Source organism: Podarcis melisellensis, assembly GCF_964234715.1.
Source record: "Podarcis melisellensis genome assembly, chromosome: 4".
NCBI lineage: Eukaryota > Metazoa > Chordata > Lepidosauria > Squamata > Lacertidae > Podarcis > Podarcis melisellensis.
This window is the reverse complement of record NC_138531.1, coordinates 62,926,831-62,954,441: the sequence shown is the minus strand read 5'-3', so window position 1 is coordinate 62,954,441 and position 27,611 is coordinate 62,926,831. Positions and strand designations below refer to the sequence as shown.

At 40.6% G+C, this 27,611-nt stretch overlaps 1 long non-coding RNA gene across 1 annotated transcript; it reads left to right on the top strand.

Moving 5' to 3' along the window:
* Positions 1 to 1,091: 1,091 nt before the first annotated feature.
* LOC309368111 lies at positions 1,092 to 26,962 on the top strand. The gene is made up of 3 exons (XR_014167547.1): positions 1,092 to 1,237; positions 16,424 to 16,507; positions 26,791 to 26,962. It is a non-coding gene; the product is annotated as an uncharacterized lncRNA (long non-coding RNA).
* Positions 26,963 to 27,611: the final 649 nt, after the last annotated feature.

Below are 27,611 nucleotides of genomic sequence, written 5' to 3'. Positions count from 1 at the left end.
ATATCACTCAAGAAATCACTCAAGATATCCCTCAAGTAATTAAGGAACAAAAGAAGAAAAGGCACACTAGCCTGGGAACTTCCTCTCTGCCCAGAACATTGGAGGCTATACACCACACCCCCTCAACAGTATTTATAGGAACTCAAACACTGAGATCCTGCTCTGTTCCAGTAACAAGAAGCCGAAAGCACCAGCCTGAAGATGACGAGTGAGACCTCGTCGAAACGTCGCCTAGACACCCCAACTTTTACACGGGAAGACACCCGAGGACACCAAAACCTGCATATATATATATATATATATATATATATATATATATACACACACACACACACCCTCCTCCTTGCAGTTTTGAAGCATGCCACAGACACAGAAAAATAGTCTTTTAAAGATGGACATAAGATTTGAAATGTCAGTCGGAACATATCCAAGGCTGTCAGCTCCAAACCTGAAAGATAAGTTCTCTTGTTGAAGGTAAGAACTAAGGATTGTTGTTTTTTATTCTTCCAAAAAGAACGTTTTGAATTGGGAGAAAAATACAGGATACTTACATGGGTGTTCTTGAACAAAGTTCCAGGCTGGAGCCATTAATAATTTTAAATTAGTGGATGCTGTTAGAGTTAGTCACATGGTTCAAATGTGTTGCCAAATAATACTACTTAGAAAAGCTGCAGGTGCTCTGAAGCCCAGGACTAAATGTTCTGAAGCAGATTTGCCAACTGCAGGGCTGAATATTCCTCGTTGAATAAGTGCCTGTTACAGATGGTAAAGCTCAGATGTTGTGTTAAAAGAGAAATAGGTTGCACATTAAGGCTGTGCTGAATTCTTGGGGTGGGCTTTTTTCTTTTTTCAAATGTTTGGCCTCCCACAAAACAAGCATTCTTCCCCCCTCCCCCCCACACCTTTTTTGTGGGTCGCAAGAAACCTTCGCAGAAACCTTTGTAAGACCTGGTAGGGGGGATGAAGCTACCTTTTTTTACATTAACAAACTCTTCGCAGCCAGCTTCTAGCCAGATAATTCTTCTTCCTGGAATCATCATGTGACCATGCAGTGTCATGTGGCCCACCTAATCATTCCAGGAAGAGCTCCACGGCTGGAAGCTGATTGCAAATTAAGTGTGAGGCTTTCTGTACTGTAAAGAGTAGTTTCTTGCTGCATCCAATTAAGCTACTCCAGTTCTTTTGGCCAGAAGATTGAGAAGACCTATAGCTGAGTCTGTCCTTGATGCCACTGTTGGTAATATATTTTTCATAATTATGAGTATGGGCTAACCGTGCTTTTAGAGTTGAATAATTCGTTTCTTCTTTATACTTTGTGAAAAGCATAGGGTGTACCCTCTACTCTGGAGCTATTAGTGCCACCCTTATCGCATTGTTAGCAAAAACCCATTTCAAATTTGACAGCATTCCTCGTATATCTTCAGCAGAAAGATGTTCCCTCAGTATACATTAGCATTTTTTGTACATCTTCATAAACAAAACACTCATTCAGTGTTCCTCTGCTTTCTCCATATGGCCTGAGCAGAGAAAGTTTTGCTTGGCAATTATCTTGTTTTCCGAGTATTTTTCATAAGCGTTTGCCTTGGCATCCATCAGTTTTATGTGTATCTTCTTAGAAAGTAAGATGTCTGCTCAGCATTCATTGACATACAGAACACAGTCTCATTACAGGACAAAGGATGAGCTATGCATAAAGTCAAATATCAAATTAGCATTACAGGAAGTTTTTGCTGTGCTCTGAATATATCATTAGTATAAGTAGTTAACAAAAAGTTCCTCACACAACCAGCAATTGTGATAGGTAATTAAGACTCTTATATTCTGCAGTCACACACTGAGCTCCATTAATGCACTGTATCCTAGATATGCCCTATTCCAGCATATGAGATATGAAGCTGCCTTATACTGAGTCACTCCATTGGTCATCTCACTCAGTATTATTTGATCTCATTGGCGGCAGCTCTCCAGGGGCTCATACAGGGATTGAAATGAAAGGGGTTTTGCATTTTTGAAACTTGAATCCATCTTGATTCAAAATGGTGTCCAGTTGTATCCAAACATATATGGAAACCTGCTCAGGAACAGTCAGGCAAATTTTGTTTAGAATATCTTAAGAGGTGTCCAAATGCATAGTGAACAAATAACTTTCCAAAATACATTATAGATTATACTGTATCTGGCTTATTTGTAATGAGTAAATCAAACCTCAGCTGTCAAATCTAATCCATTTCGGAAGCCCGTTTGGCTTCTGAAACGTTCGACAACTGAGACAAGGCTTCTGATTGGTTGCAAGAGCTTCCTGCACTCAAGCGGAAGCCTCATTGGACGTTCAGCTTCATAAAAATATTTGAAAACATATACTTCCGGGTTTTTGGAGTTCAGGAGCTGAAACGTTTGAAAACAGAGCCGTTCGGGAGCTGAGGTTTGACTGTATATGGTTTTAATGTTTATTATTTAGCAACTTTTTGATTAGTGTGGTTATCTTGGAAGACAATTGTTTTAAAAGGCAGCTTAGAAATATTTGAAATAAAACAAACAGAACAAGCACCTGCCAACTTTCAAATGGCAGCATATTTACAGCAGCACTATAAATTATCTTCTGATCTATGGAATGGTGTTACTGTCTTGGGGGCGAGGGACAAATTAGAATACACTGCAGTCAGTTCTAGCAGTATGGAATATCCTGTTATCTTTGGATTTAGGACAAGCCCTCCACAAATGACAATATGATCCAACTTTACCATAATGTTTTTTATAGAACTTTGGACTGTTTACAAATATAATGTAACCCTATTATGTGTCAAATACCAATGCCCAAAACCCTTAAAAGGTAATCCTTTGATGTTAACCTAGGACAATTGGAAGATGAAATTGCAGGCTACATTTCTGGGTCAAGATTAGAGCCAATATAGGCTGTCTTTTTAATATAAATTGGATCTTTGGCCCAGACATAGAAGCCCCATAACTTAGCGTAGAAACGGCACTTTTAAAAAATGGTACATTTGCTTGCAATAAGATTTTCCGAGTTATAGCTATAATCTCTATATCAATATATCTATAATCTAGCTATAATGAAGTAAATATTGTATTTGGAAGGATCAGGGGTTTTTACACTTACCAGATTTAAATTATAGTTTCTGTTACAAAAAACAAACCAAAAATGGAATCGTGTCAAATTTTTGTGGCTGAGTTCTGTTTACAGATACATGAGTTTACGAACTTAATCCATTCCAGAAGTCCGTTCTTAAACCAAAACCATTCTTAAACCGAGGCGTGCTTTCCCTAATGAGGCCTCTCACTGCTAGTGCCCTTCCACCATTCGGATTCTGTTCTTAGACTGAGATAAAGTTTGTGAACCGGGACACAACCTCCGGTTTTGCGGAGTCCATAAACCGAATCGTTCGTAAACAAGACAGTTCTTAAACCGAGGTACCGCTGTATAGTGTATTGCTAAATGCCACATAATCTGGCAGTATTTAACCCAGATTCCAAATCCACAAATGCCAAAATATCAGTTGGTTTACACTGATTATTTTAGGGGCTGTTTCTTCTGTATTACACTTGACTCCCACACCTCTGGAGGTCACATGGCTTCCTCTGATGATGCTCTCATAATGTTGAAACACTGAGAGGAATCAGATGTGGGGTGATACCCAGTGGTAGTCATACTCAGAGTAGACCTACGAAATTAATAACTCATCTACTGATTTCAGTGGGTCTACTCTGAGAACGATTTAGTTATATATTAACCCATAGGTACTTCCCACACTTAGGACCACCATGAAGTCTTGCAGTTGGTGCCACTCATGTAGCTGCAAAACTGATTCCTCTCAAGTGACCTTGGAATTCTTATACTACCAGAACACCATAGGATGCAGACCTGCTATAGCATCTCTCACATTGCAGACTTAATGTACAAATGGGCTCTTCATTGTCTTACGTTTCTAATCCGTATAACAAGAACTAAGGGATAAGTATCACTTTGTGGACTTTCAACTTTGCTACTGAGCTTAATATCCTTATTCTCAATTAGGCTTGTTCTAATTGAGAAAATAGAAATTTTCAGATCAAATTATAAATGCGGTATATTCATTAATACATACAGGACAAATGTTTGGCAAACTAAACATTTGTCCTGTATGTATGTATTAATGAATATAACACGTTTATAATTTGATCTGAACATTTTTGCTTGTTGAGCAGAGATTTTAACATAATTCTCTGGTTTATCTTATGCCAAATTTGATTACATCCCTTGAACATTAGTTTCAGAAGGCTCACTGGTCCAGGAGACGGCTAATTAAATACGTTTGACACTTGTTCAGATAAAATGTGAATTTCAAGTTCTGTTTTTTGTATTTTAGGAGCATCCTATGCCCCTTTGTTTATATTTTTGTATACAGCAAGAAATTCATTTTGTAACATGAACTGAGCACAAGTTTGGGGGGAGAGGAAGGAAGACAACCTTTGCATTATTATTAAGCACCATTTGGTTTTCTAAGATTAGCACCCTGATCCAAGCAATGCAGACAAACCCTTATAACCATCATTCAGCTTCTTAGAAAGGGCCCTCTGCAATGACACTGTCTATTATAGCCTCACAGCACAAACACATCTTGTTGGCCAATATTTCTCCCTCAGTTAATGTGAACAACTGCTTCTGAAAAGATCACAGTCATAATAGATGCTCACTAGTAAGTCGGAAGGCATGTTCAGCTATGAATATGCAAACAGAAAACAGCAGGGGACTGCACACAAATATAGCGACTCAGAGGAGAAACTGTGAAATTCAGGATCTGGCAGAGTAACTGATAAACAATGTGACATAAATTTACACTGTAAGAAAGTAGAAAAACTGGAATTTTAATGAATTATACTTTCCCAATCCACTTACACGTACACAAAGTCTGGTATTGTCCAATAATATGCATGGAATATTTTTTACCATGCTGACTATCTAGGTGGCTTCAGATATGTTTTTCTTCTTGAAATTTACCTCTGGCCCATGTCATATTACTGTGTTACTGAAATCATTTTCTCCAGGACTTCAGGCAATTTGCACGTATGTGTGATAATATAGATATATATGTGTATGTGTTCACCATTATTTATTCAATTAATATTGAAAATAAGTTGCAGTGGGCAATGAAAAGCTGTGTTAACTTTTAATTAGCATGTATATGGTGCTTTAGAAAGTCTCAGGAATTTATAGCCCTGTAAAGTAGGGCTATGGATATAAGGTTGAAGCTGACAGGTTGTGAAGAGCTATCCCTAGTAGGTTCATATCTGAAGCAGAATTTGAACTGGTAGCTTCCATGCTTACGTCTCAGTTATTTGAGGAAACTGAATGCAACAGTTGTTTTCTCATTCTCAGTGGTATTTTGGTAGGGCAGAGTCAAGACATGTAGTTGGGTTTTGTTTCTGAATTATGAAGCATTTTTGGGGGTGGAAACTGAATGAGAACGTATGAGTCAAATATAAGGGTACAGAATATCGAATTGCCCACAACCTTTGGCAACCTTTTGCTTTCTAGGTTAGAGATAGCTCTGCTCAAGTATATGGGCCATCTGTCCATCTATGTATTAACATAAGATGCAGATTTTTGTAAGCGACTCCTGTTCCAGAGATTCCATTTCTACAAATGGGAGGGAGTGTTTAGTGGTTCCACTCAACAAAGATGATAAAAATCAGTTTCAAACTGATTCCTAATTTTGATTTAATAATGTGTGCACATAATTGCAGCATTAATTCTGATTGTTCACTCCAGTGTTTTTTAAGTTTAGAAGGGCCATTAGACACTTCCCTTCATTTGTTAGAAATCTCTCATTAAAGCAAGGCATGGTGTCATTATTACTGCCTCTGCAGCCTGCAGTAAGTGTTACAAAGTGCCCTCCACATTTAAAATGTGATGAATTACACCTATCAGGTCAGGTAACATGCTATAACTGCTCTAATTCACTTTGCAGCCTACAAGTCCAGTGCCAGTTCAGAATTTCTGCAGAACCCAGTAAATCAAGCAGAAATCTCTGCACAAGATAAAACAGTCTAGGGATATAAATCTGGTGAAATGTGTGTCTAAAAAGTGACTTTGTAAAAAAATAACCCCTTCATTCTCAATTTTTGAGATCAAATATGTTTTATTTTCAAGCAGAATTTATACCTGTTTGGATTCGGAGCTGTAATATGCAATGCAGCTTAATACTCATAACTTTGTAACTAACTGTAACTTAGGGCAATGCCTACTAGTTGCCATTTTGAGGAAGATGATAAGTTACTAGAGCTATGTGTACTCACACTTGTAGTCATCAAAGAGAATAATGCTTCCTGGGTTTAATTCAGAAAATATAAGTTACTGTCTTATCTTTACCAATAGATCTAGAAAGGGGAAGCCTGGAAAAGTGAAGCTTTGTGTGTTCCTGCCTTTAGGACTTGAAAGCATTTCAATTTGCCATATTAGATTTCAGTATTGACGACTGATCTGGTGGTTATAATGTTGACTTTAGAGCCATTCAGGGATGTGAGACCAGATAGGTTGGTAATTTTAACAGACACTTTCTAAGGACTGTTGGCTGCAGAATGGAATATGCTCCTTTTATACTTAGTGGGCCTTTGGATCCAGTGTCGTTGGATTCCAGCCCATGAGGAAATTCAAAGTAATGAGATAGCAGATCAGGCCATCAAGGATACTTCGGGCCAGAAATAAAGTGATGTTAAATTGCCTTGGTCTTCCCAATGTTGAGATAATCAGGGGCTTAACAGTGATTGGCAAAGATGTTTCAAAATGGCTGTCAGCAGCAGAGGTGTGTATTCCTTTTGTCCAAATTTTGGAGAATTTTTGTTTTTTTAATCAGCTGATGGAGGTGAGATAAGTTGGCCTGTTGAGGTTTTGACAGTGCACTGTGCTCTTTGGAGTACCGTAATTTGTCTAACATATATTGGGAGAACTGATTCTGGCCTTAGTGAACTATGTTCAGTGGAGTAAACGGCTATGCATATTTTCTAGGATTGTACAGGAATGAGGGAATTTCTCCTTTGCACAATGAATGAGCTGGGTGTTGTGATTTCATCAGCAGATAATTCCTTTTAGGATAAAAAAAAGCCTTTGGGGTTCAGTGTTGGCAGTTCTGTGGACCTTCTTGCAGGTTAACAGAACTTGTGACAGACTTTAACTGAGAAGCATAGAAACGGGGAGGAATGGCTGCTGTTACCTAAATGGCTGAACTAGTGAGTACATGCCCTAGGCTCCTGTGAAGTGTCGTGAGGCATCTCCAACTGGGAAACTAGTGAATGGCACTGCTGGTGTCTGCTTGTTCTAGTACCTTAGGAGCATAAGAGAAGCCCTGTTGGTTCAGCTGAAAGGCCAGTCTAGTCCATCATTGTGTTCACATAGTGACAACAAATATACCTAAGTAGGAAACCCACAATTAGGGCATGAATGCAACAGTGCTCTCCCAGCTTGTGATTTCTAGCAACTGGCATTTAGAAGAAGAGGGCCTTCTCGGTAGTAGCGCCTGCCCTGTGGAATGCCCTCCCATCAGATGTCAAAGAAATAAACAACTATCTGACTTTTAGAAGACATCTGAAGGCATCCCTGTTTAGGGAACTTTTTAATGTCTGATGTGCTACAATCTTTATGTGTGCTTTAAGTTGCACAGAGGGGCTGGGGAAACCCAGCCAGATGGGCGGGGTATAAATAATAAAATTATTATTATTACTGCCTCAGACTGTGGAGGTGGAACATAGCTTTTGTGGCCAGTAGCATTTAATACCTTTGCAAATGAAAACACAGGAGCATCATAAGTTCTTTCACACACTTTCTGGAGTCAGGCCATGCCTATTGCAGCGGAAGAAAGTATTTGCACCAAGGCAGGGAATTCTTTTGCATACAGAAATTTCTGTAAAAGTGGTGCAAGAATAAAGGTAACTAATTAGTCTAATCTGCTTCCATCCTTTTAAGGCAGGCTTCCTCAGCCTCAGCCCTCCAGATGTTTTTGGCCTACAACTCCCATGATCCCTAGCTAGCAGGACCAGTGGTCAGGGATGATGGGAAATGTAGGCTCAAAACATCTGGAGGGCCGAGATTGAGGAAGCCTGTTTTAAGGCATAAGTACAGTATGGGTAAAATTTCAGTGACAACATCAAAGAGCCTACATATTTTATGAGCTAACATTTTTATCTTAAAGTTCAGAAATTTCATAAAGATGCTATTTTTGGCCTGTGCTAACTATTAAAATATTCAAATTTTGTGCACAGTTTGCAACCTTGTACAGCTGAAGCTGTATGGGAGTAAATGAAGGGTGCAGATGCGCTTCATAACAGAGAGATGGTATGAATAATCAGCAGTACACAAAACGCATAGTAGATTTACAGGGGTGGGACGGGGGGGGAGTGGGAGAAAGACATTGAATAAAAATGACAACTCCTAATTTTGATGTTTAATGCAATAAAAAGGTACTTCATTTCTCCCCCAAAAGATGCTTTCTTGAGGGGGAAAAGTTCCTTTGTTGCTAATTATAAATTTAAAGGAACTTTTTCCTGTCAAAAATTGAACTATAATTCTCTGCAGGAGTTCCTAACTATTTAGCATAAATGTCACTCCAGGCTCTTTCTGAATTATTGGTATACTTATTCCCTTGAAAGATTTTTGAAATGACATCTTTTTAAATTCCTTAAATGGTGCCTTTTTTTGTTTTTTAAGAACTTGCTATTTAAAAATATTTTAATGGAATAAACATTCCAATAGTTTGAATCTGTTTTCAATTGAAAAGCACAAGTTTAAAAACTATAAATAAACAAAATATTCTATCCTGGCTCCTACCTGGTGATGAATCCGAACTCAGGTGATGATTTTTCCGGAAAGCTTTAATGCTGAGATTAGTGCAATACATATGCAAAACACTAATTAAAAGCACAGCAGGCAATACATATATGTGCTCAAAAGCACACTTATGCTAAGGCACAGCAAGTAATATGGCTACTCAAGCAATGGTGTTGACCTAAGATGTGCTCCTTGCATTTCTCGTATAAAGAAACTGGGTGGGCACAATTTAGCGCAGCAAGCAGTTTTGTTCCTTTGCAAGCCATCTAGCATTCTGCCTTGAAGGCTGGACCTTCTCTACCTCTTCATGTCTCTGCTGGTTTCTCCGGGATCTAGGTGAAGAGGAGGTATGGCCATCTGTCATGGGTGCTTTAGTTGAGATTCCTGCATTGCAGGGAGCTGGACTAGAAGACCCATGGTGTCCCTTTAAACCATGGGTGTAGTCAAGAGGGGGCAGCTACTGCCCCTAAATCAATAAAAATACATAGGTAACTGAGGTTCTCCCCCCCCCCCAACAAAAATCCTGGCTATGCCCATGCTTTCAACTCTATAATTTTATGAGTCTATGATTCTAAGCTGTTACTAAAGCAATAGCCCCTTCTCTATACTTGCTCTGGTTTATTTTTCACATCTACAGTATATCTCACTCTTTCTGTTAGAGATTCAGGTGACATAAATAGGGACTCTCCAGGTTAGCTTGGGGAGGTGTAAGTAGCTCAGGTGAGCAGGGGTTCTTGGCAAGTAGGGGTTCAGACCCAAATCTCTTGTCTACAAGTCACAGGCTGTAACCACTGTGCAAGGCTTTGTCAAGCTGGTGCTCTCTAGATGTTTGGGATGGCAAGTCCCATCAGACCCGACTGATCCCAAACACTTGGAGGGCATCAGGTTGCTGTAGGAAGCTGTACACTATTCTATTCTCAGTTGCTTTGTAGTTCCGTGAGTCAGATTGAACTTTGACTTTGCTGATATGGCAAAGGCCTTATTTCCGTGCCGTTCCCTTAAACATAGCACCAGGAGGAAGCCTTTCATGTAGGAGAAGCCAGTTTTACAAACCAAGCCAGGAACAGGTGTTTTGCAAAAAAATAAAATAAAACTAAACCCTACTTCAACTTTTTCAATATGTTTGAGAATCATGATCCTGTGAAACATTTTTAATAGAAATACTGTAGGGGAGAGGAACGGCACAGCAGAAAGGCACAAGTTAATCAAAACTCTCAGATGAAAAGTTACTGATCCTAAAAAAAAAAAGTCTAGTAACTTCTAGTTTTTCTCTGATCCGTGTGTGACTTTTCTATTTAATTTGCTTAAGCTTGGCAAAGGTGGACAAGGAAGAAAGGTTTTATGAGAGAGATTATTTTACGGCGACACAACCAGATTGAGTCATTTGGAAAGCTTTAGCTTTACACTGTGGAAGTATTTCTGCATTAGATTCAGCTGCAGAGAAGGCAGCTATGTAACTTTTTTGTCGTCTTTTAATAGAAACGGAACCGTTTAGCACAATCTAGAAGACAAGCCACAAGTTGCGCCATCAGCTGTTCCTTGTTCTGTGCAGTCCAAAATTCTGTTCTCGCAGTGGCCAGCCAGATACCTATAGAGAAGCCTGCATGCAGGAGAATGAGCTCAGTAGCACTCTCCCGCTTGTGGTCTCCAGCAACTGGTATTCAGAGACACAATGACTCTGATATGGCAGGCAGTACATGGCCCTTGTGGCTAGTAGCCACTAATACCCTCCATGAATTGGTCTAATTGGTCTAATCCCCTTTTGAAGCCGTCCATGACCATCTTGTGGCTGCGAATTCCATAGTTTAGTAATGCAGTATGTATTGGTCTGTTCTGAGTGAGCAAATTTTCTACCCACTTGTTTCACACCGTAATTGTATACACTTCTGTTATGCCCTCCCCCCCCAACCCCCCCCCCACACCAATAAATTTATAAACATTTCCTAATAGAAGAATTGCTTTAGCCACTTGATCAGTAGGGGAATAATTAATGTATTACACTTCTGGGAATGGAATGAGGAGGCAAATTGTAGACGTAACTAGCCAAGGGCCACTTTGTACAATTAAAACAGAAAAATAATTCTCAAGTGATGTTCCAGAGCATACTTGTAGTTCTTGTGAAAAAACCTACTACTAAGTCACATGAGAAATAAATCAGTTAACACTGCCATCCCACAGAGAAACCAACCCTTCCTGGGTTACTTTTCAACTCAGCTTCTCTGTACGGATGCTCATCATTCTTCGATGCATCTCAAATCAGGTGTACAGTGGTACCTTGGGTTACAGACGCTTCGGGTTACAGACACTTCAGGTTACAGACTCGGCTAACCCAGAAATAGTACTTCGGGTTAAGAACTTTGCTTCAGGATGAGAACAGGAATCGTGCGGCAGTGGCTTGGCGGCAGCGGGAGGCCCCATTAGCTAAAGTGGTACCTCAGGTTAAGAACAGTTTCAGGATAAGAACGGACCTCCAGAACAAATTAAGTTCTTAACCCGAGGTACCACTGTACTTGAATTGTTCGATCACTCATGCTGCAGAGGCATACCCTGCTTTCAAAGCAGAAGTGACATGTCTGGTGGGGAGGAGCCACTACATTACATTCCTGGCAGGCAGGTTGCTTACTGAAAGGGGGAGGGGATGTCTGTGGGGAGGAAGTGTGCTTTGGGGACCAATCTGCTGGTGTGTTTTCACCACTCTGACCTCCCTGCCACCTCATCCCTTCCCCTCGCACCCCCAGTAAGCAACAACAACCTATCTGCTGGGAAGCTAGGTTGAACCACTATCTCATCTGGTGAACTATTTCTGCTTCAAAGGAATCACATCCTCCCTAGCAGTGTTGTTTGGTCATTTTGGTCTCTGGCATGAAGCCAGAATTGCACCCTCCCCTCTTGCTACAGCCAATATTTTTTGAAGTTTACTCCACCATTCAGATATCCACTCTTTCTCCATGTGTTTAGCTTATGTATCAGCATCAGCTGAATTAATTGGATCGAGTTGTAAAACATTTCTTGGACTATAGTACTGCAGACTGTGTTGTATGTGTGCTGCACATTTAACTATCCCTCTCTTATGAAATATAATGCTTCTAGTACCTCTTCTTCTTCCTCTTCCTCCTCCTCCTTCTCCTCCACCTTATTATTGTTATTTCTGTCCCTCCTTCCTCCAGAAGGAGCCCAGGGCAGCAATTTACAAAATAATGAAACAATTAAAAATGAAAAAAACCAACAACAACCCCTGAATGTGGGGTTTTTTAACCAATGGAATGAATTAATTTTGTCCTCTTAAAGTTCAGATAACGCTACTTTGTTACATCTGCAATTTTTCATATTTTATTCGTTGCCTGATAAAATTTAATTAGGTTTTATTACCTTGTGTAGTGATCAAATGCTTCTTTAGGCTTGCATGTTACTGATTAGAAATACAGTGTAAATGAGCCATTAACTGACGCTAAAGAACTGCTGTGATGAATTTGACCAGAGCTGCACTTACTTTTATTTATTATTACTTATTGAATTTATTATTTATTATTACTTATTGAATTTATATACCACCCTGTACCCGAAGGTCTCAGGGCGGTTCCTCCAGACTCTGGGTCCTTGGTTTCCAAATGAGATGCAAAAGCTGCTCTCATCAGAAAAGAGATTTGGGGAGCCATGTCCGACTTTGTTTATGGAAAAGCACATGAATCTGACCTCTGAAGAGTTTTGTAAGTAAAACATTTTATAACTTACTCTATGTGTGGTCTTATCTGTGTGCTAGGGAAGTAGGATACTTTGGGATTCACTGGGAAGGGCACATTTTAAATATTTTACAGCCAAAGAGTACTTTTACAGTACAAAGAGTACTTGTCTTAGCTTCTAACAAGTAACAAGTTGGGGGGAAGGTTTCAGCCTAGTTTTCCCCCAACAATGCTACATTTCAACAGTGAAGGATTTATATGAGAGAGCATTCAAAAACATAAGTCTCCCTTCCTCCATGTTGTATTGCACAAGTATCCCCTTAGCAAATTTCTGTCTTAGTTCACTGGTATTCTATATGTCAGTTTATCTGCTGTTGCTTATCTGCTCAGCTTGCGCAAGGATGGTCCTACCACTGAGTGAGACCTAAGGCAGCCAATGGTGATGGTGATGTTGTTGTTGTTGTTTAGTCATTTAGTCGTGTCCGACTCTTCATGACCCCATGGACCAGAGCACGCCAGGCACTTCTGTCTTCCACTGCCTCCCGCAGTTTGGTCAAACTCATGCTGGTAGCTTCGAGAACACTATCCAACCATCTCGTCCTCTGTCGTCTCCTTCTCTTTGTGCCCTCCATCTTTCCCAACATCAGGGTCTTTTCCAGGGAGTCTTCTCTTCTCATGAGGTGGCCAAAGTATTGGAGCCTTAGCTTCATGATCTGTCCTTCCAGGGAGCACTCAGAGCTGATTTCCTTCAGAATTGATAGGTTTGATCTTCTTGCAGTCCACGGGACTCTCAAGAGTCTCCTCCAGCACCATAATTCAAAAGCATCAATTCTTCGGCGATTAGCCTTCTTTATGGTCCAGCTCTCACTTCCATACATCACTACTGGGAAAACCATAGCTTTAACTATACGGACCTTTGTTGGCAAGGTGATGTCTCTGCTTTTAAAGATGCTGTCTAGGTTTGTCATTGTTTTTCTCCCAAGAAGCAGGCGTCTTTTAATTTTGTGACTGCTGTCACCATCTGCAGTGATCATCTACAGTAAAATCTCTCACTGCCTCCATTTCTTCCCCTTCTATTTGCCAGGAGGTGATGGGACCAGTGGTCATCACACCTCCATAGCAAGGCAGTGATCCATGAAGGGGGCCAATGGGGATAGCTGGTGCCCATTGGCATTGGTGGGGCAGAAGTCAGGGCTACCTACACTAGGTGGAACCAGAGGCAGTGACAAGCAGAGCAAACTAATGATAATGTAGTCCCCATCATCCTCCCTTCTGAGTTCTACCTGAGCAATCCTGGGACTAAGGATAAGGAAGTTGCCACAGGCATTAAGAAAACTGACTGGTTGTAAGTATGAAAGCAGGCAGGGAGAAAAAGACTGAGGTTCCCACAGTGCCCATTGCTCTAATGAACCAACCTCCGCTTGTAGGCAGCTGGGTTGGCATGTCATGAAAGGACAGCAAATAGTTATTTGATAGATTATTGTTATTTTTACTTGGGGACAGAGGTGCTTGTGGGATTTTCTGCCTCAGGTGCCAAAATAACTTGTGTGCTGTGCCCTTTGACTGGCAAGAGAAGGATCTCAGTTTGCTGCTCTGCCTCAGGCAGTAAAATGGCTAGGGCTGGCCCTGGCAGAGTCAGCGGCCAGTTACTTTGGAAAGGATCAAACAGTTTTAAGCTGGCGGAGGCACACTTTAGAAATCTCTGTATTTTAATCAAAGCATCTATATGTTTCGAAAGCCCGACCACAGCCATACTCTACTGTCCCCTTAGGTAACCGGCTAGCAGTTGAACAGCCATGTGCTGCTACAGTCGACTTACTTTCCCAGTGACCCATGATATCAGCCTGCTCCTGCCTGCAGCCCTTACTTCTGCTTTGTTAGACAGCCTGATGAGACTGCCTATTGAAATTCTTCCTTTTCAACATCAAAGAGACGAGCTGTGCTCTCCAGCTTTTTAATAGATTCCGTTATAGTGGAGATCACTGATTCATTTTCACCAGAGATAGCCAGTCATTGTAAAGAGCAATTACATATAATGGGAACCTTGTGGTTCTTAGACACTCTTTTAACAAACACACTGTGCTTACCCAGACAAGGGAATGAGCTAATATATTGGTAGTAGAGCATTTCTAGATGGCTTTGCTAACTATTTATTAAATTTATAGGAAGTTAATCAGCATGTTAGAAAAGGGTGTATATGAGACTCTACTATGTGATGTTTAGAAAATGGCTTTGAATATTTTGTGTCTGTAGGCCCCAAACCTCCTGATGCAGCATCTGTGAAGTCTCATTCTGATTTTGCTACACGAGTTCACTGTCTTACCCTTGTTAAACCCCTTGTCCTTTCTGCCTTTGTTTCTTTCGAATTAAGATGATAATAATAGTAAAATCTATACCACACATATTAAGGGATATTTCTGAAATTTCCTCTCTCCAAATTGCCCCCTGGAACCTGGGTTTCTATATTACATTTTCCTGATTGTCAAACAGCAGCAGTACATTTGTTTATCTGCCCTTCTTTTGGCACAGATTTTTGGATCTTGAAATCATTGCTGGCTGTGTAGATTTTGCAACTGCTGCAGCTTTCCATAACTTTCATTTTTTGCTTTGACCCCCCCTCCCCTGCACCTCCATAAAAATAATGTACACAAGCAATTGTGTGCATTGGAACACTGGGCAATTTTTTTCTAGCATGTGAACATGGGCACAATTGCATCAACAACCTTTTAGCTAATGGAAAGCACTGGTGCACATGAGCTATAGGAAAGTGCCCTCATTTAACCCTGAATGGATTGCTGGTGCTCATCTGTTTCCCTATTTTAAAAAGCTTTCTTGGACTTGCTAGTGCTCATCTATCCTAGGGATCCCTATCCTTAGCCCTCTTTTGATACCTTTGCCTCCTCTGACCCTCCATAGTCATATTTCATACCTTTTCAACCCATACAGCCAGAGGTGTAAATACTGAAAAAGTTGTCAAGGAGGAGCCAGCATTTCTATTATCCTAGGGGTTGCTTGTATGGCTGAAGGACTGTGATGCAACCTTATAGCATCCACAGACCTTGAGGACTGCAATATAATGGACCGCATTCCCATATGGTTTTTAAAGAGTAATAGGGATGGAAGAATCCTGATTGGGAACGCAATAGGGGCAGAGGGTTAAGACCTTACAAGCCCCAGGCTTGTTCTGGTCTGGATCCAGGTCTCCCCCATGCTTGCTATGGTGTGACACACTAGAGCCACAGTTTGTTTGTCTCCTTGAACATGATGCTTTTACTGCACTAGGCTCCCATATCCAGTGGCAAGTCATGTAGAGATAAATCGCCATGTTGAAGCACTGAATGATGTGTCTAAAAGCCCTTTCAGCCTCAAAATGGATTAGGGTATTTTCAGCATAAGGAGTAGGAAAAATGGAATCTGTCAGTGTAGTGTTCATCCCATCACTTTTCTGCACCAAGCACATAAGAGAAAGCTTAAACATGAGCTCACAGTCCAATCCAGAGAATGAGAATGAGATGCTGCTACACTCTGTGCTGGCAATTCTGCTCTGTTCCAAGCAAAACCCCTTGAGAAACTGAAGCTGCAATCCTAAGCATCCTTGCTTGGATGCTCTGCTCTAGTTTGACTTAACTAGGGATGGATAAATCCTTCAATTTTGGTTTCTCTCAGTGACTCCATTTCCCAATCCTAAGTTCCATTCATCACATTTCTACATCATTTGGTGCGGTGGTTTTTTGTTTTTTTGTTTTTTAAGAATCCTCATGAAAATCCATGATAGTGTGCACTTCTCCTAATATACACAATTTTGTCTAATACACATTTTTTTTTGCAAGCAGTTTCTCCTAATATAATTTTTAAATGTTATTTTCACTAATATGTGCATTTTTATGCCTTTCCCCCCAATACACATATTTTTGCACATTTTCAGGTTGGAGAATAAAATTTAGAAAATGTGAATTTCAAAGAATAACTAAGTTTCAATTCATGTATTGTTTCAGAAAGTCTGAATTAGGTAAGTATGCATTTAAATGTAAAATGAACAAATTTTCTCCTCCATCTCCACTTTACATTGTAAGGGGCATTTCTGAATAAGCATGTCAGACTGTCATAAATCAGCTGTACATAGTTCCCTCTGTGATGGGGGTTCCCTGAGCTGAAATAGCATTATGATACCCCATATCTGCACTGTCTGTTTGGCTCTTCTCATTCCTGTTTTACTTAAAGCTGTTTGTCTACCACAGGATGAGGAATGAACAAGCACAGATGGTCATTGGATTAGGATCTGGGTTTGCATGTTTTAAATCTTATCTTGTTTGCCTTGACAACTAATTCCAGGGTCCTCACAGATCAGGGCATAAGGACTTTGCACTTCTTTATGAACAGTGAGTTTTCAGATTAGTTGTGCTAAAAGTGCATCCTTTTGCCTCTAATATTGTTGGCTAGTATTTTCTTGCCTAGTAGGTGACAGATGTATGGATTGTTGGTTTCAGTGTTCGTGATCCGCCATTGAGCAGCAGACATTTCCCATCATTATTCTTGTTTGTGCAGCTTCTGAGACATATTTGGATATTGAAGTCCTTGATTTATCTACAGGCTGGAAACCAGATACATATCAAGGACAGCAGGAGGTTTAGATTTTTTTTCTCAAAGGCTACTTCGTCCCCGTGAAACAAAGAATAACAGTGCCCACATCTAGTACTTTGGTTTCCATAGAAAAAACATCTTCTGCTCTCTTCTGTTGTGCTTAATATTTACTCACTACTTACTATAATTACAAGTGATTACTTGCACCAATACATTTGGATGGTTATTTTTTAATCACTAGTTCCAATCCAGGAAACAATGATTATACCAGAAGACTGGAAATCTATTGCCATTTTATAGGAATGCCCACCCAACCAACACTCCAGCTAAGCAGATTGATTAGTGTTGATCACTACTTAGATCAAAGCATGTTTAGGAAAGGGCAATGGGGCTGAATATGACACCTGCTTCGCTTTCCCCTTGGTTTAAGGAATGTCTAGTGATGATTATTTCTTAACTGTGCCAAAGATAGCAGATTCAGCTTTCTCTTGTTTTGCCTCCCTTTGCTGCACAACAGCAGAAGAGAAAGTTCACACGTGGAAACTTGCTTTTGCTCATTTATCACTCCTAGATCAAATCAGATATGGAGCTTCCCGGCCTTTGCTTTTGCCAACAACCTCCCTATCCCTAAATACTGAGTGAGGCTTCACCCCTGCCCAACCAACCACCTCCTTCCCTTATTACAAGTCCATTGATTCTAAGCATTCTGTGACTCATCACTTTTCTTTCGTGGTTGCAATATTTGTGAATGCTCCATAATTCATAAGCCTCAGGGAAGTGCAGTCTTTCCTCAACAAAACTGCTTGAGCCAAGAGCTTTTCCTAGTTATGTCCCTTACATCTCTTCCGAGCTGGGTAAGATTGTGCTACTTCATAATTAAAAGCCTGACCCCAGGCCTTCCTGCAAAGAAATTGAGCATCTGATATGGCCACCCATTTAGCCATATACTTTACAAATTAATCCACATGGTCTTTAAAATGCAAGCTCCAACCACCACCTTAAGTACGGTCTTTATATTACTTGACTACATGAATCTAGCATCTATTTGCTCTTGTCCCAAAATTTTATTTCAGGGTTGGAATTCATCTGGAGATTTTTTAGGGCAAGAAGGATGGGCTTCATGGAGAAATAGCAGACTTAAAGCCATTTCAAATAGGTCATAACTTCTTGGCCTGGCCTACAAAAAGGATAACACCATCAAACACTTCAAGACCATGTTTTAGATAAATATAAGAATAGTGTCTTTGAGAAGGAAACAAGAAAGAAACATTTTCCTAATTCTTTTCTCAAGCGCTTTTCTGATTACATTAGCATAAAGGTTTTAGTTAACAGCTGATGGTGAAGCCAAAGAGAAGGAACATGGTTTACTGATGGTTCATATTGCGCTAATGCTGTTGTTGATGCTTCATTTATCACCTGCCAGGGAGCATAAAAAACCTTGGGGAGAATTCTTAAGGGACATCCGTGTCATCAGAATTGACAGGGCCCTTTCAGTGGTGGCATTACATCTCTGGAATTCTTCCCAGAGATGGGGAGGCCGCTCCTATTGTTCTCTTTGTTTTCTTTTCCGTGATGGCTAAGACCTTTTTTTTAACCAGGCCTTTTAGATACCCCAATTTCATTGAAATTTTAACACTGGCTACATATGTATGTTTTGCCTTTCTTTGTTTAATTTTATTTTTTGGATGGGTGTATAAAACGTAAATCCTTCAGAACTCCCCCCCTTTTTTTCTTTTTGCTAAAGAGCGGTGATCATAATTAAATTACGTTATTTGTTAGTGAGCCTTACAGATCATTCAGGCCCAGTTTTAAATCATACATTTTTCAGTCTATAGGGCAAAAACATATGTTAACATTGACGCTGTTGTTGTGATTTGATCTTCCTTTTTAATAACACATTGAGAATGAACCTTTTTCTCTTTGTATGTTTATATTGTTCACTATTTGAAATATTCATATATCTTTGATATAATAAAATGCTTTAAAAACCACACATTACATTGCTTTGCATGCTCAAGAATTAAGTCATGGTACTACAAAATAGTGTGAAAATAAAGTCAGCTCCCTTGGATTTAAATGAACAAAGTACTTTATATGAGCTTTGCATCCTGTGACTTCAAGCCTTGCTGGAAATAGATATTGTGATTGACATGCTACCTTAACACTAATTTTTTAAAGTTAAAGTGTCTAATGAAATTAATCATTGTAGCCTGAAGGAGACAGTTCAGAACTTGCTAAGAATCACATTTGTCTGAGCGGATTTTAGAACTTGCTTGGACTAATTTGCAACTGGCAAATATATCACTGTCAGCCAGTTCTGTAAAGTTTGGATTTGTAATCTTTTGAACCATCAATACAACCCAAGCATCACAGTGAAAGACTTGGGGAATAATGGAAACATTGATGCAAAGCATCTAACACCTCAGCAGTGATTCCCTTAATAAGGATGTATTGCTGTGTCTCTCTTTTATCTAATTGTACTTATTTGGAGTCCACCTCAGGAAGTCGGGGAGAAGTAGAGAGTACTATATTAGACCAAAACAAGAATTCTCCAAGGTGAGAAATTGGCAAGAGCTCAAACACCATACATTATTTCTTTTAACAGTTTGAATGCATATTTTCCCCCACTTAACATCTTGAGGGGGTGTAACAAGCGCTTAGGGTCAACTGCTCAAGAAATCCCACCGACTTTAGGAGTCCCCGTCACAGCTTCCCTTTTTTGAAGCAAAGTAAATCTCTAGCCCTTGTTGTACGAGCTGCCCTTATTCAAGTCTCAAACCCAAAGGTTTCTGTGGGCTAGGAGTAAGGCTTCTGTAGCCTGGCTGCAAATAACACAATCAGAAGCTGCTTAAAGAACCACAAGCACTTGAATAAGCAACCTGCCTGTTAAAAATTTTCCTTTAAGACTAGCATTTGTGTGAAAACATTGTTTTGCAATTCTGCATGTTGCTTTGTTACTAGCTTCTTTCTTTAGTGTATTAATTTTGCTTTTATTAGATGCTGCATTGTCAGCTGCCTTGAGCAAAGTTTCTAATTTTAAATTAAATTAAATCAAATTATGCATTTTAAAATGCAGCACTGTCAGAATGCCTAAATTAACACAGGAGAGTGGAGAAGGGTGTTATTAAGGAAGATAAAACCTGTTTGATGATATTTGTCACACACCCCTTTTTCTGTATGTCAGTAAAGGGAGGTTTTTATTTACTCTCCCAACTTCTCAGACCACTATATGGAGGGGCAATGTTGTTTCCAAGTAATCCCCTGAACTGAAATTTAAGATATATATACAATGTGAAATATAGCTAGATTTTTCAGCTGTTGAAAGCCGCGACTGGATGTTTCACTTGTTTGTATGTAATTGTGAAATTTGGGAGATGTGTTGGGTTGCTGGATTTTTAGACAGCTCTCCATCATGTAGGAGAGGTGCACAACAAGTAAAACTACACTACACACTTGGAGGACAATGCAATAATGTCCATGCATATAATATCACCTATGCAAATAACCCAACATTGTGAGCTGGAATAAAATTATTGGAAAGCAAGTGGTTTTTCCTCCCAAATGCTTGCTGAAACAGCTTGGAATAAACCCTGAACTAATCACTACATGGATAAATCTGTTCTGAGTATAATTGGACTGGAATTGAAGCTGGACTGGTAAGCAGGTCTTATATAATCACCCCACCCCCATATTTATACTCTCCTTCCACATTACCCATCAAATTTCACATGCTATATTCAGAGCCTTGCAGCTTTCCCAATACTACTTACAAAGAGCCCCCTGCTCAATATTTACTAGAGAAACCCTACTTTGAATCTCACTGTTTTTGTATCAGCAGTCCCATCCCAAGATCTTGATCCTCCATGGTAATAATAGAGGTATCTATTTTTCTAAAGCTGGCATGCAGTTAAAGAACAAGACACATATTTCCTCAAAAGCCATTAAGTGTCATGAGCAGTTTGACCCTCATAAGTTACCCCAGAATATGCTTTCCAATGACCCAGAAATCTAGGCAAAAGACTTCTTTTTCCTTACCCTCCTGCAGCTTCTCCTCAGTCCCACCTGCTTTTTGACTCCAGGGCTTGAAACTCCAGGGCCATTGCAAATGTTCTTAGAATACCTGCATGGCTTTTAGAAGAATAGTACAGGCCCTAAGATCAGTCTGTTGCTAGCAATGGCACTGTCTGCTTTGGAGCATTCGGTCCACATACTAAAAATGAATGTGCATTTGCAGGCACAGGGCATATATTTAAATTACAACTGCCGTAGGTACCTTGATTGATTTTTACATAGAAACGTACATGCACTGCTGCCTGGGATTCCTTGTACCCATGTGGTGGTCTTTAGCTATATAAAAGCTAGTTGCATACTTCAGCTGCTGGTTATGTTCAGTTATGACCTAAATGTCACAGAGGCATATCTTCTGGGCTATCTGATTTTCTGGGCAGGAGATTTTCCTTGTTTGGGTACTTCAGCAATTCCTTTCTTCTTCCTCTGCCCAATCAATCATTGTTGGGCTAATGAGAACTGGCATTTGGTCTAATTAATCTAAACGACTGTTGTTTAGTGGTCATTGGGGATAACAAGTGTCAGGGCCTACGTTCTTACGGGAATTAAAACATTGCACCATAACATTATTTTTAGGGGGATGGAATTAACTGCTAAATCAATGAAAGAGTAGAACAAGCAGTAGGGGCTAACTATTCTTCTATAGATGGCACAGGCAAAATCGCACAAACAAATAAACTAACACACTGTATATACTTCTGAGAGAGAAGGAAACCTCTAATTTGATGACTTTCTGCTTTCTTGTTTTTTGCTGCTGAGCTTTGCTTAGGAACAATCCTTTTAGGCTACTCTGTTCCTCGTTGTTGCTTCTCATTTTCCTAATCATTGTCATTTCTACAGGCAGGGTCAGCCACTCCTGAGCATTTGGGGTAGTCAATAGTAATCTGTGAGCTCCCAACAAACTGACCGCCGCTTCTCAGTTTGGGCTGCTGCAATTGAAAGAAAGAAAGAAAGAAAAAGATGCTGTGTTGGGAATAGGTGGCTCTAAGAGTGTAGTCACGCTTGTCTGGAAACAGCAGCTGTGGTTGCATAGCTGGCAAAGGGACTAGTGGATCACTTTCTCCCTCGGTTTCCCCATGCATGCTTGGTCATCGGACTGGGAAAGGAGGTGAATAGCTAAGGTGTTCTATGGCCCAGGGCTCAATAGGCACAGTCTGTCATTATGCATGTGGAAGGCTTGACTGCCCCTCCCTGTGCCACTGTGTTTGTAATTGCAAGGCTGTGATAACCAGATAGGCTGACAGATGACATTGTCATCACACATGATGAGCATGTGAAGCCAGTAGGCATGATCACATGCTTTTCTCATCCACTCTCCATTGAAGGGTGTTTCCCACATCATGAACTCCGTAGCTGATGAAGAAGAAGGCAGGCTCTCTTCCAAAAGATTAACTCATAGCTTTCATAGGAGGAGTAGAGAGGGACACCTCTGTTTCATCCAGCCATCCTCCAGCCCCTTCTTTCTGGGCTCATTCCTGATGCAGGGAAAGGAGGCAGAGGTGCTGCCATGCCATTTCCCACCACCTCCACCTTAAACACAGACACACCAAACCTGACAGTCCCTACTCACTATGGATTTTCCTAGATTGCCAACTCACTGTGGCAGCCCAGAGCAAAACTGGCAATACTCCTGACTGGAGAGAGGACAACTTTGGGCCTGATTCAGTCTATGAGGTGAAGATGATCAGAGTCTAACAGAGAAGAATGAGAACTTTCAGGAAGGATTATCCTTGCCCTCTCTCAGCATACGTTATTTTGCCCCAAGGACTTAATGAGACCATGAAGACCTTGGAACTGGACCCCCTATCTTGGTGGCAGCCACATCACAAGGCTCCACCAACTGGGGTGGGGGGAACCTCAAGGATCTTCCTATGTAACAGACCTCCTTATTTCATTGTGCCATACCCACAGTTTCTCACTGATATTCTCCCCCCCTGGAAAGACCCAGGGAGACCAAGAGTCACTGTACGTGTTAGCTAATAAACTCATGGATTCTCTCAAAAAATCCTTTTCAGTGTTGTCAAGAGGCCTCTTTCTTTTTTAATAGTCAACACTCCAAACATTGTCACGGTTCTGGCCTCTCTTCTGTGAACTCGTGCCCCTTTACCAGAGGTGCATTCAGGTTTTGAGAATCTCTCTAAGAGAAGCAGAAAACTGGACTGGGCAGTATAATTCATGGTAGAATGCTGCCAGAGTAATGGTATCTGTGGAGTTAGGGTTGATCTACAGAAACCTATGGCTAAAGCACAGGGATCCAAGACTGAGCGCTCTACTCCTTTTCAATGGGTAAAGTTCCAATTCTGGTCAAAATAGCACATCAGAAGGATGCAAATAACAAGTGGGTATCACAGTCATTTTGTTCCAAGGGTCCCACCTTCTGCAATTCCTCACCAGCCTGATTGACCATTATGAGGCCTCTTGTCCTCCAGCCAATACCTGTCATGCTGCCACAACTGGGGCTAGATTACCTCAGACAGATGAGTTCTGGACACTGTATATCATAGTTGCAGCCTCAACTTCAAGTCTGTCTCCCAAAACAGATACTTTCCATTCCTGGTATTTTTAGAATGGAGACACAAAAACCAGCCATGGAGACCAAGGGACTTTTGTGGCCTTGGTTTTGCTCATGGAAGCTTATCTCCAAGTCTTGATTTACCTGTGCCACAGAAGCTTCCTGAGGTCTGAGGAGAGATGGTTTCAATACTGATTTAGGCTCTTGTAGTTTCTATGAGTATTAATCAAAATCACAATACACATCTCTGAACCCAAGGAATTCATCAACCCCCCCATTCCTTTGGATGGCCTTTTAGTCATATCCCTGCTCAAAGGCAGAAGTGAATGTGAGCATCCCCCTACCTGCTTAGAGAACCATGGCTTTGTGATAGTTTTCTCTACCTGACACAGAGAAGACAGAGTTTATGCATCATCCTGGATATGTTCTAAAAGAGAATCTTCTGTTACAGGAAGAGATGAGCAATCTCCTTTGGAAGTCAGCGAGCACTTTCAGTGAAATCTCCAACAGACTTGAGTCTTGTCCAACTACAAGTTTACATTATAGGAGCCATCAGCATGGTATCTTGAACATGATTCCTTGACAGGCCTTTGCAGTGGCTCCTTCAGCACCTGTAGCAGATTGTCTGCAGCACCCACATGCAGATCAACATTTCTCATGTTACATCATTGTCTCTTCAGTGGTGGCTGAAGCCCTTGTATCTTGGCAGAAGGATGTGGCGACCCTGTGGACCCTGCTGGTTAGCTACCTGGGCTGATGCTACTACCTTTGTACCACACTATAATATAGATAAGTTCATCTCAGCTAGATGAGAAGGTTCTTAAGCAGCTATGATGAAGTTTCTAGAGCTACACTTATTGGACATCCTTTACTGTTTGCTCCACTTGACTGTTATCTGAAAAAAGACAGTTGGAGTGAAGTGCTCTTTTGGTCATCAGGGAGGAGAACAGACGGTCATGCCTGCTTGAAATTGTGGTGTGGGTGCAGCATATCACATTTGTGTGGTAACCCTCCACACTTTAGTTAAGAACTCTTTTTGAACACTACTTTCCTATTTCTCCATAGGCCTCTTCTCCTTTTATACTCTTGCACCCTTGAACACACATGCACACACACTCTTTAAATAAATAAATAAATAAATAAATAAATAAAATAATGTCCCACACTTAAATTAAGATCTGTGTCTGAGATAATCCACCCTCCCCTGGAAGGACATAGTTTTGTTCTGAAAAATTGGGCCTGCTTTAACCATTTGCTTCCTGCTCCACATCTTGCTGAATTTCATCATAAATCCAACTTGCCATTTACATAATTTTACTTTATTATTTTTTTTAAAGAATAAATCTTTAAGTGCAGAATTATAAATGCATCAAATAAAAATAATAACTTCTCTACTGCAGAATATGAGGACCTTGTTTTCCTTGTGAAATTGCTCCTCTTCATTATGCAATTATCACTGGAGATAGGGTTATTATTATAGGATTTGTGTTGTTGTTGTTGTTGTTGTTGTTGTTATTGTTATTATTATTGCAGCATAGTGAGATTATACCTTAATGCCAGCATTGACAGCACAGAATACTTGCCAATATCAGTAATAATCCCTAAATGTTTATCTATATAACATGAATATTTTTGTCAGTAGCCATTGGGGCTAAAACCTGGAACCTGCAGATCTAACTGGTGGTGAACCCCAGGCTGTAGACTGGTGTTTCATCCAGCCAGAGGAGCACATTTCAAGGAAGTATATTATTGTCCCTGAGCTGGTAGGGCCATAAAAACTTCTGGCTAAATCTTGGATTTTGCCTGCTTGGATATGACTGCCTGACATTCTTGGCTCTCCTTTGCATGCTTCCCTGTGCTGCATTGATCTCAGCCCCATTCCCATATACTTGTGCCTCCTTCTCCCCAATATATGCCCATGTCCCAGTATTATGACCATGTAGCTTGATAATGACTTGGAAGCTGTATAAAGGTGTAAAGGTCGCTAGTTGTGTTCCCAAACAAAAACAACTCCACACACTCCTAGGGAGGCATTCACTTCATGCTTTCTCATGTCCATCTGATCCCCTCCAGCTGTTTTTGACTACAACTCCCTTAAGCCCCAACCAGCTTGGGATGATGGGAGTTGTAGTCCAAAACATCTGCAGGAGATCAGATTGGCAAGGGATGGTACAAGGCAGCAAGCCCTCTCAGCAGGGATTGCGTCATCTCCTTTATGTGCTATCTCAAGTCATAGGCTAGCGGTTGATTCGGAGTATGTAGAGATACTAAACTGCAAATTGGCCAAGAGAGGTCCGCAAGGGGGATCTTGACTAGTTTAGTATGTAAATGCTCAATTCAGAGAGGTTCTGTATCTGTCCTGTTTACTATGCAAACCTGGTGCTCCTATAACTGACCCTTAATGTTGGAATGTATAAATCCTAGTTTAAGGAACGAGAAGGCACATTTATAGCCTCCCAGTGTTAGGACTACAAGCGAGGGAGGCAGCAGGGCTGAGTATGCTAGCTCCATTCCCCAGCACGATTTCTGACACCTTACAGCTCCTAGGGGTCTATTTTTGCTCATAGTAAAGGTAAAGGTAAAGGGACCCCTGACCATTAGGTCCAGTCGTGGCCGACTCTGGGATTGCGGCGCTCATCTCGCTTTATTGGCCAAGGGAGCCAGTGTACAGCTTCCGGGTCATGTGGGCAGCATGACTAAGCCGCTTCTGGCGAACCAGAGCAGTGCATGGAAACTCAGTTTACCTTCCAGCTGGAGCAGTACCTATTTATCTACTTGCACTTTGACATGCTTTCGAACTGCTAGGTTGGCAGGAGCTGGGACCGAGTAACAGGAGCTCACCCCGTCACAGGGATTCGAACCGCCAACCTTCTGATCAGCAAGTCCTAGGCTCTGTGGTTTAACACACAGCGCCACCTGCATCCCTATTTTGCTCATATTAGAATGCTGGAAAATGAGCTCTAAACCATGTGGATAGCTTCCATGAGTGCAGGAGGTTCCCCGCTTCACTAGATCACCCCTCCTGAATGGAAAGGTGACGGGAACAAGAGACCCAAGACAGAGCTAACATGTTTATCCCTCTTGCCTCCCTGATGAAGCTTTATCTTGGTTAACTTCATTTCTTCCAACAGGGGTGCTGTTGGAGCCTGCCCAAGGGTGAATAACAGATCATATGTGCAAGATTTCTTTTCAGGGTATTGCCTCCTCTGTTACTTCTGACACCCACCCTGAAACTTGTAATTTAACTGCACATTTTAAAAGCAGCTGGAAGTTCAGCCAAGGAAGATCCTGAGAGGGAGTGACATTGATACCTGGTCTGTACACATAAATCACCACCTTCGATTACATCAGCAACATGTTTGTTTGACTGCTTTATATGGTATACAATAAATCCTTACTATATAAACAAAGATTTACAAAATTTTAGTAGTTACACAAAAGAAGGGGATCCTTATATGCCACATCATAAGGGCTGCATCAGTAGTGGTGTATCACATGCAGTTTATCCAAAATAGTTCTTCAGTATGGAACGCACAGGGAAACACAGCAGTTTTCAGCTGGGAGCAGATCATCCATATATTTGCCAATACAACGTCATCACAAAATTCATGAATTGCTTTTTTAAAAAATGTATTGAATGAATAGACACTTCAGTAATGTCCAACCGATAACTAAAATTGAAATTTTATTTTTTTCTTTAATAATACTCAGACATTTCTCTGACAAGACTTTAATGAAAGATGAAGTGCAAATGGGAACCCTGTAGAATGTTTATAAAAATTGTACATGACATTTTTTTAAGCGCCACCAAGTACACATTGAATACTCTGTAAGTATATAGGCATAGCAACATGCAAGTGTCATGTACCTAATGTTACAATATGCATTTTGTTCACTTAAAATTATGAAAAAGGAGTAAACAAAAAACAAAAGAAAACTCTGCTTCCATTGT